This window comes from Schistocerca gregaria, chromosome 1 (assembly GCF_023897955.1).
Source record: "Schistocerca gregaria isolate iqSchGreg1 chromosome 1, iqSchGreg1.2, whole genome shotgun sequence".
Classification (NCBI taxonomy): Eukaryota; Metazoa; Arthropoda; class Insecta; order Orthoptera; family Acrididae; genus Schistocerca; species Schistocerca gregaria.
In genome coordinates, this window is record NC_064920.1 from 708,321,316 (window position 1) to 708,335,112 (window position 13,797).

General features: G+C 44.7%; 1 non-coding gene across 1 annotated transcript; it reads left to right on the plus strand.

Annotated features, from left to right (window-relative positions):
* The first annotated feature begins 12,907 nt into the window (after nucleotides 1-12,907).
* Trnaa-cgc (transfer RNA alanine (anticodon CGC)) lies at nucleotides 12,908-12,980 on the plus strand. Its single transcript has one exon. It is a non-coding gene; the product is annotated as a tRNA-Ala (tRNA).
* The last annotated feature ends 817 nt before the right edge of the window (nucleotides 12,981-13,797 follow it).

The following is a 13,797-nucleotide window of genomic DNA, read 5'->3' on the forward strand; positions in this document are numbered from 1 at the left end:
GCAGCGTCAGGGCGGCAGCGGAAGGCGCAGCAGCCATCCAGCTCGCCGTCTCGGAACGAACTCTCTAACTTCTCCTTACTACAATTTACCGAAGTTGGTTTAAAAAAAACTATCTGGCTATGTTTTCATCTGACAAATCAGGGTCTCAATGTTAATCTTAAGCTCCGCCTACAAAAATTCTGTCAATCCAATGAGAAACGTTATACTTTTCGTGGTGGGGCAATGTTTTTAAAGTTTGCAACGTAACAGAGACGCTAAAAAGTCTCACGCTAAAACCTGCAGCTAGTGTGGTCCTTTTAGCGTTATCGTAAGATCTATACTGCTCTTCTGGAGGGCTCTATCTTTTAACATGGGCTGGGGAGTGATCCTAATGTAACAGACACGCGAAAAAGTCTCACGCTAAAACTTGCGGGTGGTAGTGGCCCTTTTTGTGTTATCGTAAGATCTATACTGTTTTTCTGGAGGGCTCTAGCTTTTAACATGGGCTGGGGGATGGTCCTTGACATACCTGAGACGCTTTACCTCATGCTAAAACGTGCGGGTGGTGAGCCCTAGTGGTTAGCTGGAGACGTGGGTGTCCGTCCCTTATCGTAGGGCCTTCTAGCTTAACACGGTTCTGCTCTCGGCTTCTGTCCTCGTTTCTCCCCTCCGAATTGCGTCTACCTCACGGTGGGAAGGTACGACATGCATTTAGGCATTCTTGTGTTAGTCTGTGGCATTCAATTTGCTCTTTCGTTACTTGTATTACTTTGGTTAATTTAATGTCACGATTTATTCGGAGCTATCTGACATACTACTGGATTTGCTTATCATGTCAGGGTTTTCATGTAAGGTGTTGGATTTGCCTGACACCTTACATCTTCCACAATGGATAACGTCTTACGTTTGTTGTCTCTTGCAGACTGGCGGCAGTACTTGTTCACACTGTGTGTTGTTTTCCTGCAAAAGCCGTCTTTTTGTTTCTAACTGACGTAGTCCCTCCCATCCTAGGCTTAAGTTGCCTCGCTCAGCGACCTCTTGTTTCATTTATTCTTCGCAAACGACTGGCTGTTCACTTACCGAAAAGTCAGTGGTTTTCGAAGGCGTTACCCGGCTGCATCCCCTTAAGTAGCCTGAACTGCTATTAATGTACTGAAGTAGCTACCACTGTCCGACTGTTGTCTCGCAAGCAGAGTGAGTCGGCAATAGGAACGGTGTGCACGCGAGGCACGTAGATACGGTCACAGACAGCTAGACGCAGAATATGCAGTGGTAGGCTGGGATTAAATGACAGACAACTCAAAAACTGCGGGTTTCCACTGGAAAAAAAATCATTTATATCCGTACACTTGTGTGGGCTTCTTACTAACCACGACCACTGGCGAACAACGAGTGGATTCAAAAACCAACTGGCCACTGGCAACGGAAGAGTAAAAAATCTAGACTAACAAACATTTCAAGAACGATGTGAATCTACTTGGGAAATTCTGGGAACAGGTTAACAGAGCGAAATTTGCGAGCACTTCCCGAACTCTCTGCAGTTAAACAGTTGTTCTACCAATGCATCAACGGTTCAATTGTAAATGGATCATAGTACTACTTAACATCTACACTGAAGCACCAAAGTAACTAGTATAGGCATGCATATTGAAATACAGAGGTATGTAAAAAGGCAGAATATACGAGTAGTATTGCGGTAGGCAACGCTTATATAAGACGAGTGTCTGGCGCAGTTGTTAGATCAGTTACCGCTGTTACAATGACAGGTTTTCAAGACTTAAGTGAGCTTGAACGTGGTGTTATGCAAGCCGGAGTGGCCGAGCGGTTCTACATCTACATCTACATCCATACTCCGCAAGCCACCTGACGGTGTACCCTGAGTACCTCTATCGGTTCTCCCTTCTATTCCAGTCTCGTATTGTTCGTGGAAAGAAGGATTGTCGGTATGCTTCTGTGTGGGCACTAATCTCTCTGGTTTTATCCTCATGGTCTCTTCACGAGATATACGTAGGAGGGTGCAATATACTGCTTGACTCTTCGGTGAAGGTATGTTCTCGAAACTTTAACAAAAGCCCGTACCGAGCTACTGAGCGTCTCTCCTGCAGAGTCTTCCACTGGAGTTTATCTATCATCTCCGTAACGCTTTCGCGATTACTAAATGATCCTGTAACGAAGCGCGATGCTCTTCGTTGGATCTTCTCCATCTCTTCTATCAACACTATCTGGTGCGGATCCCAAACTGCTGAGCAGTATTCAAGCAGTGGGCGAACAAGCGCACTGTAACCTACTTCCTTTGCTTTCGGATTGCATTTCCTTAGGATTCTTCCAATGAATCTCAGTCTGGCATCTGCTTTACCGACGATCAACTTCATATGATCATTCCATTTTAAATCACTCCTAATGCGTACTCCCAGATAATTTATGGAATTAACTGCTTCCAGTTGCTGACCTGCTATTTTGTAGCTAAATGATAAGGGACCTATCTTTCTATGTATTCGCATCACATTACACTTCGCTACATTGAGATTCAATTGCCATTCCGTGAACCATGCGTCAATTCGCTGCAGATCCTCCTGCATTTCAGTACAATTTTCCTTTGCTGGAACCTCTCGATACACCACAGCATCATCTGCAAAAAGCCTCAGTGAACTTCCGATGTCATCCACCAGGTCATTTATGTATATTGTGAATAGCAACGGTCCTATGACACTCCCCTGCGGCATACCTGAAATCACTCTTACTTCGGAAGACTTCTCTCCATTGGGAATTACATGCTGCGTTCTGTTATCTAGGAACTCCTCAATCCAATCACACAATTGGTCTGATAGTCCGTATGCTCTTACATTGTTCATTAAACGACTGTGGGGAACTGTGTCAAACGGCATCTACCTGTGAACCCGTGTCTATGGCCCGTGTCTAGGCGTTTCAGTCTGGAACCACGCTACCGCTGCGTTCGCAGGTTCGAATCCTGCCTCGGGCATGGATGTTTGAGATATCCTTAGGTTAGTTAGGTTTAAGTAGTTCTAAGTTCTAGGGGACGGATGACCTCAGCTGTTAAGCCCCATAGTGCTCAGAGCCATTTGAACCATTTTGGTTCATATGGTTCAAATGGCTCTAAGCACTGTGGGGCTTAACTGCTGAGATCATCAGTCCCCTAGAACTTAGAACTGCTTAAACCTAACTAACCTAAGGACATCACACACATCCATGCCCGATGCAGGATTCGAACCTGCGACCATAGTGGCCACGCAGTTCCAGACTGTAGCACCTAGAACCGCTCGGCCACCTCAGCCGGCGAACCATTTTGATCTGGTGTTATAGCCGGCGCACGAGCGGTGGGTCGCAGTATCTCCGAGGTAGCGATGAAGTGGGGATTTTCCTGTACGACCATTTCACGACTGTACCGTGAATATCAGGAATCCGATAAAACATCAAATCTCCAACATCGCTGCGGCCGGAAAAAAATCTTGCAAGAACAGGACCAACGATGACTGAATAGAATCGTTCAACGTGACAAAAGTGCATCCCTTCCGCAAATTCCTGCAGATTTCAGTACTGGGCCATCAGAAAGTGTCAGCGTGCGAACCATTCAACGAAACAAAATCGACATAGGCTTTCGGAGCCGAAGGCCGACTCGTTTACCCGTGATGACAAGCACGACACAAAGCTTGACGCTTCGCCTGGGCCCTTCAGCAGCTTCATAGGACTTTTGATGACTGAAAAAAAGTTGCCTGGTCGGACGAGTCTCGTTTCAAATTGTATCGAGAGGATGGGCGTGCACGGGTAGGTGACAACATCATGAATCCATGGACCCTGCATGTCAGCAGGGACTGTTCAAGTTGGTAGAGGCTTTGTAATGGTGTGGGGCGTTTGTAGTTGGAGTGATATGAATCCCCTGATACGTCTAGGTACGACTCTGACAGGTGAAACGTACGTAAGCATCCTGTCTGATCACCTGCGTCCATTCATGTCCATTGTACATTGCGACGGACTTGGGCAATTCCAGCACGACAATGCGACACTCCACCCGGCCAGAATTGCTACACAGTGTCTACAGGAACACTCTCCTGAATTTAAACATTTCCGCTGCCCCACCAAACTCCCCGGACGTGAACATAATTGAGAATATCTTGGATCCTTGCCACGTGCTGTTCAGGAGAGATCTCCATCCCGTCGTATTCTTATCGAATTATGGACAGCTTTTCAGGATTCATGGAGTCACTTCCCCTCCAGCACTATTTCAGATATTAGTAGAGTCCATTCCACGTCATGTTGCGGCAGTTCTGTGAACTCGTGAGGGCTCTACACGATATTAGGCAGGTGAACCAGTTTCTTTCGCTCTTCAGTCTATATTACTAAGCAACAATCACGGAACCGGAGTCCAGTTTCAGGTTGCCTATCTGACGTCTTCAGGGGACAACAAAAATTTGATTATCAGTATTTTTCGTGATTATTGACAGAATTTCAACATTTAAGTGCTGTCGTAATCTACTCATTAAGAGGTGTAGTTTTATGTTAGAAGTTTAACGTAGTAAAACAAGTATTACGTTTAGAGACTGTGTGTTTGTCTTGAGGAAATGGAAATGACGGCGAACAAATACCTGGACTTCACTCATCCAGTATCCGAGAATGAGAGCACTTAGTGAAGCACTTAGTGACTGCAACAGGAGGACAGAAAAAACCTTCGTCGCTTACTACATTTCCGCTGTTCGTTCAGTAAAACGCCACCATCAGACATAATGTAATAATTTATTACTTCTTTACTATCGGCTCAGGCATCAACACAGTTTGCATATAGCATCCAAATACACCACTGAATGTACCTGCAAATTAAATCATTGTACGACACGTAGTTCAGAAACTATGTTAGCACAGACGCGTGAAAAGCTAGCATCTGCTTAAAAGGGTGCGTAGTGTATGTTCAACAATAGGTATGACTTTTTAATATATTAAATAAGCTTTTCAGACAAGATATATCACCTACAAAATGATATTATTGTACGACAAATAATAGTTCAGGAGATATGACGTCGTAAACATTGAGTTACATGGAAAGCTCGCTTTTGCTTGAAATGAAGCGCCAATTATCCACACTGTACACGTTATATGTTCCATAATGAGAGTACTTAGCTACTTCCAACTAGCGTTGAGCGTAATTTCAAACGTATTCTAAAGGTTTACTCGTTCATATGCTTTACGTCAAATATTTAACTCCTTAACTCTTTTGTAAAGTAGTCAGACGTTTCAAGCTATTTTATGCATGGGTTCGAGTCTTAAAAGAATCGTGGGTTTACTCTTACGACACAAGATGCAGTCCCGTGTCATGGAGTTTCGGGTGATTCGAACAGTAGATGTGCGTTCTAATGCGAGCTCGATTGCTGACGAAGCTAGAGTCTCAACTGTTTCTCTTAGCCACCATTTGATGAGACGGAAAGATGGTCGTTGGTCGGTGGTGGCAGTAATCGAAGGATAATATTCGAAACTCGGCTGCACAACTTCTTTTAGTTCTACCTGGGTTCTCTAACGTTTTTACCAAAATTCTCAGTAACTCTGAATTCTTCGTGGTGATTCCCCGATACGACAGAAGGTTTAGTGGAGTGATTTGTTCTGCCGAAGAGTCTCTGCAGCCACACCACATTGCTCTGCTTAATAACGCTACGCTTTCCCCTCTCTGGAACCCTGCGAGGTTCCTCATATTTGGCCTGTTCCACAGTGGCACTGGTCTGTGTGTGATTGCGAGAATGATGTCCATCATTCCTCCAGCAAAAGGCTACCCCTGACAACTTTGGAATAGATGGGCCTGCGACACAACCTATAACATCGGCACGGTAATGTCACCATTCTTCAGATGTCTTGACGTACAAACACATGGGATGTACAGCATCTGATGTGCGTTGCTGAGCACACATTGTGGACTGCTCGGACTGGAAAATGCATCTACATCAGTTAGTGAACACTGGAGAGCAAAGCTCTGGAAATTTGCCACCAGCAGTGCCTGAGACGGCGAATGAACTACATAACGTAACAGTGGCAGAGAATAACCCATATGCTTGATGTGGTTTCTGGTTTCTGAAGCTGAGGTCATGGAAATGACAGCTACAGAATTTTACAGCACATTCTACAGCACGATAAGGGGCTTGTGCGGTAACGTTAGCGGGAGACATTCTGTCGATAACTACACGAGCTGTGCAGTGAAACGAGCTACCACATTACGTCGTACACCTGTTTTGCACAAATAAGGTAACATTCAACAAAAAGTTCTGAGAGATAAAATTATCTGTCTTACGTCAGCGATGATTCTGCACAATTCTATTTTAACAGTGCTATGGTTCTATTCCTTTTAGGTGCTGCCCACCACAATTCCCTTTCATGTGCTTATCTTTTCATCTCTACATAACTACTGCAATCAATCTCCTCTGTAATCTGGTTTGCATATTGTACTGTTTATCTACCCCTATTGTTTATGGCTTCTGCTATTCCTTCCAGCGTCAATTGCTCATATATCCTGTAGCATATGTCCCATTAACCTCTTATTTTAATTTTATTCATTTCATATTTTGCTGATAGTATGGTGACTAAACAGCATTTGCATCACCCAGGTTCCGAGAGTTCCAGAACCTGTACAGAAAATTGCAATAGAGATCAACATAAACATCATTTCCGCCCTTTTCATTGTTCATGAAAACCACACATTCCATGTTTTACCACCATACAGCGAGACTTTCAGAGGTGGTGGTCCAGAGTGCTGTACACCTTGGTACATCTAATAGCTCCAGTAGCACGTCCTCTTGCATTCATGCTTGCTTGTATTAATCGTGCCATACTAACCATAAGTTTATCAAGGCACTGTTGGTCCAGATTGTCCCATTCCTCAACCGTGATTCGGCGTAGATCCCTCAGAGGTGTTGGTGGTTCAAAAGGACTCTAAACACTATGGGACTTAACATCTGACGTCATCAGTCCCCTAGACTGAGAACTACTTAAACGTAACTAACCTAGGACATCTCGCACATCCATGTCCAGGGCAGGATTCGTACCTGCGACCGAAGCTGCCGCGTGTTTCTGGACTGAAGTGCCTAGAACCACTCGACCACAGCGGCCAGCAGTGGCTGGTGGGTCACGTCGTCCATAAACAACCTTTTTCAATCTATCCCAGGCATAGTCGACAGCTTTCATGTCTGGAGAACATGCTGGCCACTCTAGTCGAGCGATGTCGTTATCCTGAAGGAAGTCACTCACAAGATGTGTACGATGGGAGTGCTAATTGTCGTCCATGAAGACGAATGCCTCGCCAATATGCTGCTGATATGGTTGCACTATCGGTCGGAGGATGACATTCACGTATCGTACAGCCGTTACGGGGACTTCCATGACCGCCAGCGGCGTACGTTGGCCCCAAATAACACCATCCCAAAACAGCAGGGAATCTCCACCTTGCTACACTTCCTGGACAGTGTTTCCAAGGCGTTCAGCCTGACCGAGCTGCCTCCAAACACGTCTCCGACGATTGTTTGGTTGAAGACATATGAAGAGAACGTGATGTCAATCCTGAGCGGTCCATTCGACATATTGTTAGGCCCATCTGTACCGCGCTGCATTGTGTCGTGTTTGCAAAGATTGACGTCGCCATGGACGTCGGGTGGGAAGGTGCGCATTATGCAGCCTATTGCGAACAGTTTGAGTCGTAACACGACGTCCTGTGGCTGCACGAAAAGCATTATTCAACATGGTGGCGTTGCTGTCAGTGTTCCTACGAGCCATAATCCGTAGGTAGCGGTCATCCACTGCAGTCGTAGCCCTTGGGCGGCCTGAGCGAGGCATGTCATCGAAAGTTCCTGTTTTCGAACAACATCGCTTTGGTTCACTCCTCCCGGGTTCGATTCCCGGCGGGGTCAGGGATTTTCTCTGCCTCGTGATGGCTGGGTGTTGTGTGATGTCCTTAGGTTAGTTAGGTTTAAGTAGTTCTAAGTTCTAGGGGACTGATGACCATAGATGTTAAGTCCCATAGTGCTCAGAGCCATTTGGTTCACTCCGAGACGCCTGGACACTTCCCTTGCTAAGAGCCCTTCCTGGTACAAAGTAACAATGCGGACGCGATCGAACCACGGTATTGGCCGTCTAGGCATGGTTGAACTACAGACAACATGACCCGTGTACCTCCTTCCTGGTGGTATGACTGGAACGGATCGGCTGTCAGACCCCTTCCGTCTAATAGGCGCTGCTCATGCATGGCAAAGGCACTGTGTCTGTGACACAATATTCGCAGTCAACGTCTATCTTCAGGAGTTCTGGGGACTGGGGTGATGCAAAACTTTCTTTGACGTTTGTATATTAAATTAACCAATAAACGTATAAATGGTATGTGTCGACATTATAGGTTAGTTACACGCGGCCCTGAACAAGCGTTTTAAACTCCTACAAATTAACGAGCTGACAAGCGCAGTCTGAGAGGGAAGTGCACGCTAAGTGCCCAGTTTTCTCCCCTTATACACTGCCCTGATGTGGTTTGTACTATCACTCAGCAGTGTTAAGTGGGCTTTGGGGTCGCTCAGACGCTATGTGACTCTGTCATTTTTGTCACTTCATCGCAGTTAGAACTGCAAAACGATCACATGTTCTTCCACAGATTCGTGAGGGCCCACATGATGTACGGTCTTTGCTTTCGGAGATATTGTGGTCAAAAACGGATGACGACAAGTTTGTGTTCTTCACGATTTCCCTACACAGTTTTTAAATTATGAAGTTTCTTTAAAAAACTGACAAGATTTCATTGGAAAGATCACGCTATTTCGGAAACATTTGATTGATATTGGAAAAATGTAGAGAAATTGTCTTTCTTTGCAAGGAGGGATGAAACTTTACCAGAGCTCGTGAAGTTGAGCCTTTACATCTCTTATCAGCGTCGAACTTTTCGCTATTTTTCTGAAAGAGCAGATAGCAAGTTGTGCAATGAATGGATTACAGACAAAGATATTCAATAGTGAAATACTATTATGCTTAGGGTAATTCTGATTATGCTTTCCCGTCACATCGGGAGTCCTTTGTCTTTTCTAACATTAAAAACTATATTAAACTATGCGGAAAAGTGGAAAAGACATCCACCACTGCAGCGCGGTGTAGATAATAGATAATTATCTATTTCGATCACTAGGGACATTTGAAATGCATCCGCATTCAGCGCGATCAGCAGCCATGCCAGTAACTCCTTCAATGACTAAAACGTTTGCGAGCTCTGCATCTTAGATATGATTGTACGTTTCTTCGCAAAATGTATTGGGTAAGCACCTGTTTCTCTGTCATGTCATATTCCGGTGGAGGCGTCAATGATACGTTCAAATGTGTGTGAATTTCGAAGGGACGAAACTGCTGAGATCATCGGTCCCTAGACTTACGTACTACTTAAACTGACGTAAACGAACTTACGCTAAGAACAACACACACACCCATCCCGAGGGAGGACTCGGTGGCATAGCGCCTCTAACCGCGGGGTCAATCCGCGCGGCTCACATGATATATTTTGTTTTACAGACATAAGTAATTGTAATTCTTAACAGTTATCACTAGTACTATAGAAGTGAAAAAAGTCACTGAAATCTAGCGCTGGGCCCTACCCGCTTCTTAAAGAGGAAGGAAGAACGTTTTAATGCCCCCCATTGACGGTGGGGAGACACGGAGCACAAGATCGGATTGGGAGAGAACGGGGAAAGAAATGGGCCATCTCCTCTGCCAAGGCACCATTCTTACATGGGCCCTTAGAGATGTAAGGAAACCACGGAAAAAACTCAATCTCGATGGTGAGACCTGGTTTGAACTACCGTTCCCCACGATGCGAGTCCAGTGTCTTGTTGCTGAGCCGCCTCACTCTGTTGCTTCTTAAGAGAGATGCAAAGGATCCTGAAACAGTGGAAAAGTAAAAATTACACAACCCGGCAAATTACTTAAAATTACCCATAATATTGTTACCCGTGAATCACCACAGTCCTGGAATCTATCACTGGCGGAGAAATATAATTCTGTACCATAACACAAGAGCCTTAAATCGAATCAGTCTAACACTGAGGCAGTCTTATCTCAAGGGACAGTTTCAGGCCAGGTCTTCTCGTCAGACCGACCGAGATGACGTAGTGGTTACGGTATTCAGCTACCAAAGCAGTGCTGTCTGGTACCTGTCGCAGCGTTCTGATGTGGGTTTCACGCGATTTCACTAAATAACTCCGGCGTGTGCTTGAAGAGTGCCAGGCCGAGTTCCTCCGCTTGCACGTCCCTCTGATGCGCTGCCGCTCACTGAACCTCACCACTGTGACGAGGCGTTAAATTTTTATGTCCCTTCCTTCAGATTTCTTAATGACTTCGCTGATGGTTAGCTATAGCTCCGTTCAGCCATTTCTCCCACACTGCAGAGAACAAAAACCTGACTGAATCAGCTAAAGCTCTTATCAAATAGACAAAAATTGAGCGCGCGTCGAATTGCATCAGCACTTCAGTCGTGATTCACTGAAGCGATGAACGGAGCAGATAGCGTCACCTAACGTGAGCGTCGCGAGACTTGCAGTCAGGGGTCCCCGGTTCAGTGCCTGGACAGACCTTGCAAGGACGCGGACCAGTTTGCTGTCCTAGGTTCGACGCCCGCCAACAGATCGCGCTGGCATGCCTCCGCACCGGAACCATTCATTCAATCGAAGCGTAGCCGTCAGTTTGATACGTCTTACGTTGATGTATGACAAACTTCGCGATGTGTAGCGTGCATATATGATTAGCATATAAATTTACGTGTCTGACTGCTTCCTTTAATTATTGTTCAGAAGGATTCACAGTATTTCAGATATTCAAACATACATTTCACTGATGGATCATCAAACAGTTTTAGTTCGATATTGATCTGAAAACGGAATAATGTGTCGACAGCTAATTTCTTTGGAGAATAAACGTACTGTGGTCTTATACGAGTATTCTCAATTGCTTCACCACACGGCTGTAGTGAGTACATGTCTGAGTTCAGTACATAACTACTTTCTATTCTGCAATGAACGCTTGTTGGCTAAGTGAAAAGATATCCCAAGTAAACAACAAGTGAGATGTAAATGACTGCATTTCTGCGAAAAACGTTGACTTATTGAATTCTGTCTCAAAATTGGAAATTATTCTTAACAGAATATAGTAGACATGTAGGATACAATACACAATTATATTCATTTAAAATGTAAAGAATTCGTCTGTATTAGCCTACGCAGCAAAACTACCTTATTAAAGGTATTTCCTTAAGAGAAAGCAGTAACCAATCATGTTATAAGTAATGCGTTAGAGAACTAGAGGAGTTGTCACTGTTCGATGTTTAGCACTATCCCATTTGTGCAAATGACAAACAGCTTCTAGAATAACACGTGCAGTTATGTGAATAAATTCTCTTACTCTGTTCTACATTGAATGTATATGGCAAGAGCAACCTTTGTACTGCAGCTGGTTTCCCACGACGTTGACGATCCATATAGTCAGTTTTTAATTCATCACAGAAAATCAGTTTACAGTTGAATTGTTCATGGTTTTCACTTGATTTAGCAACAACTGTATCATCAATGAAATAACATGTCCTGTTCACATTTTCAAATAAAACCGGTGTTCCTCTAGACAGAGCAAGAACAGCCAAGTTCCTTTGACAGAGCCTCATGGAACGCGCTGTCCGTCGATGATTTACTTGGATTGCTTAGAATACTTTTGTATACTCTTTTCCCTTGGATACGATGTAAATTAATAACACGCTCAGGTATTATTTTCATAAAACCGTTTCTTATACATCACAATGTTGCGACAGATATAATTGAAGTAATATTTTGTAATTTAATGAATTTTCACGATTAACAGATGTATAAATAAATGTGTCGACGGAACGATTTTCCTGAAATCCAAATTTTGGTTATGTAAATGTCCCATTGTTTTGCTGGCGACTAACTGGTCTTCTCAACACTCTCATAAAATGAAATTAAGAGATCATCTGGTAGTTATTATCATGTCCGGTACCACTTTTATTACACAAGGACCTCACATAGGCATATTTGAAAGCAGAAAATTATTGTATCGCTGTTTTTCCTGGGCCTAGACCGTTCTACCATGTGTTACATACCTCTGCTCCTTTTCTGGGATGTGTTTCCTTTTCGGCGACAGTTCAAAGAGACCCTGAACCGACATCTGTACTCCAGAAATCACGACAACGTGTCTAGCAGGAAGTATTTTTTTTAATTATATAATGGTCGTATATTGAGTTTTCTTTCTATTCTACACAGTTGGCCGTTAAGTTTGCAACACCAGGCAGTCCATCAAATAACGAAAGTTTATAAATGAAATGACAGAATTCCGGAGACTTTAATGATCTCAACCAACGAATGTTCACTTATTGCGCGTGCACAATACAGTGGGAAGAATACATGATTGGATTTTCTGGTATACAGGACGGTGTCAGAGCTGCCACCTTTACGTTATCCGTGATTTCCATAAATTGCTCCATGGAAGTGCCGGAATGTTTTCTTTGAAAAGGGCATGGCCGACTACCTTTCCCACCCTTTCGTAATCCGAGCTCGTGCTCCATCTCTAATGGCTTCGCTGTCGACGATCCATTAGGCTGTACTTCCTTTCTTTTTTTTTAACAGCTCTAGCCCGCTGAGTTACGAGTCGAACTGAGCTAGAATGACAGATATTGGTACTTATTATGTAATGTGAAGGTGGAGCAAGCAGAAAGGAAAGGGCGTGAGATATCAGCTGCAGCAGCGGGGACGAGTGAAAATGTGTGCTGGACCGGGACACGAACCCGGGATCTCCTGCTTGCGATACAGTTGCGTTAACCACTGCACCACCTGGACACGGTGCTTATCACAACCGCACAGACTATCTCGGCATGCTCTCTGGCTACTCACATTCCCACCTAGCGTCACCACCGAGCGAGGTGGCGCAGCGGTTAGCGCACTGGACTCGCATTCGGGAGGACGACGGTTCAATCCCGTCTCCGGCCATCCTGATTTAGGTTTTCCGTGATTTCCCTAAATCGTTTCAGGCCAATACCGGGATGGTTCGTTTGAAAGGGCACGGCCGATTTCCTTCCCAATCCTACCCTAACCCGAGCTTGCGCTCCGTCTCTACCGAATTCGTTGTCGACGGGACGTTAAACACTAACCACCACCACCACCACCACCACCTAGCGTCACCTATCCATAGTCGCCGTCCATTTCATCCATGCTCGCTAATTTTAGTTTCCCGCCGGAAGTCGAATGAAACGTGCACCGTGACTGAAGATTGTGGATTCGTTGCCCATCTAGACGAGTAGACTATTACGGCGTTCGGCTCAGCACACGTGTCGTCCAGTGTGCTTCCAAAACATTCCGTTATTTGCAACCAGCATGCAATCTGTTTTAGATTACTACAGAAACTGTTAATCACTCCTACGTTTAGTATCAGTTCCTTTCTCTGACTATAATTAATTATTCAGGTCGAGGGTGGGTTTCTACTACGAATGTACATGGATGTACGTGTCATGTCCGACTGTTCTAAAAAAAGTGTCCTGCAACGAGCGGTCGCCGTGACGACAGTTCTCTGTGCTCCTCACGTGGTCGGATTATCTGTGTGCAGACTTGTCTTTTTCATTCAAGGTACATGATGAGGTTGCACTACCCTGCATGGCCAATCGCACAATACGGCTATCATTTCTGGTGCTAATCATCTAGTCGCAGGATGTTGAGTATTACCCTCTCGAGCCCTTCGATTCGATATTCATAAGACAGTCACGGGAACCTGTCAAACACAAACATCTGCATCGCTTACTGATAAATAGTG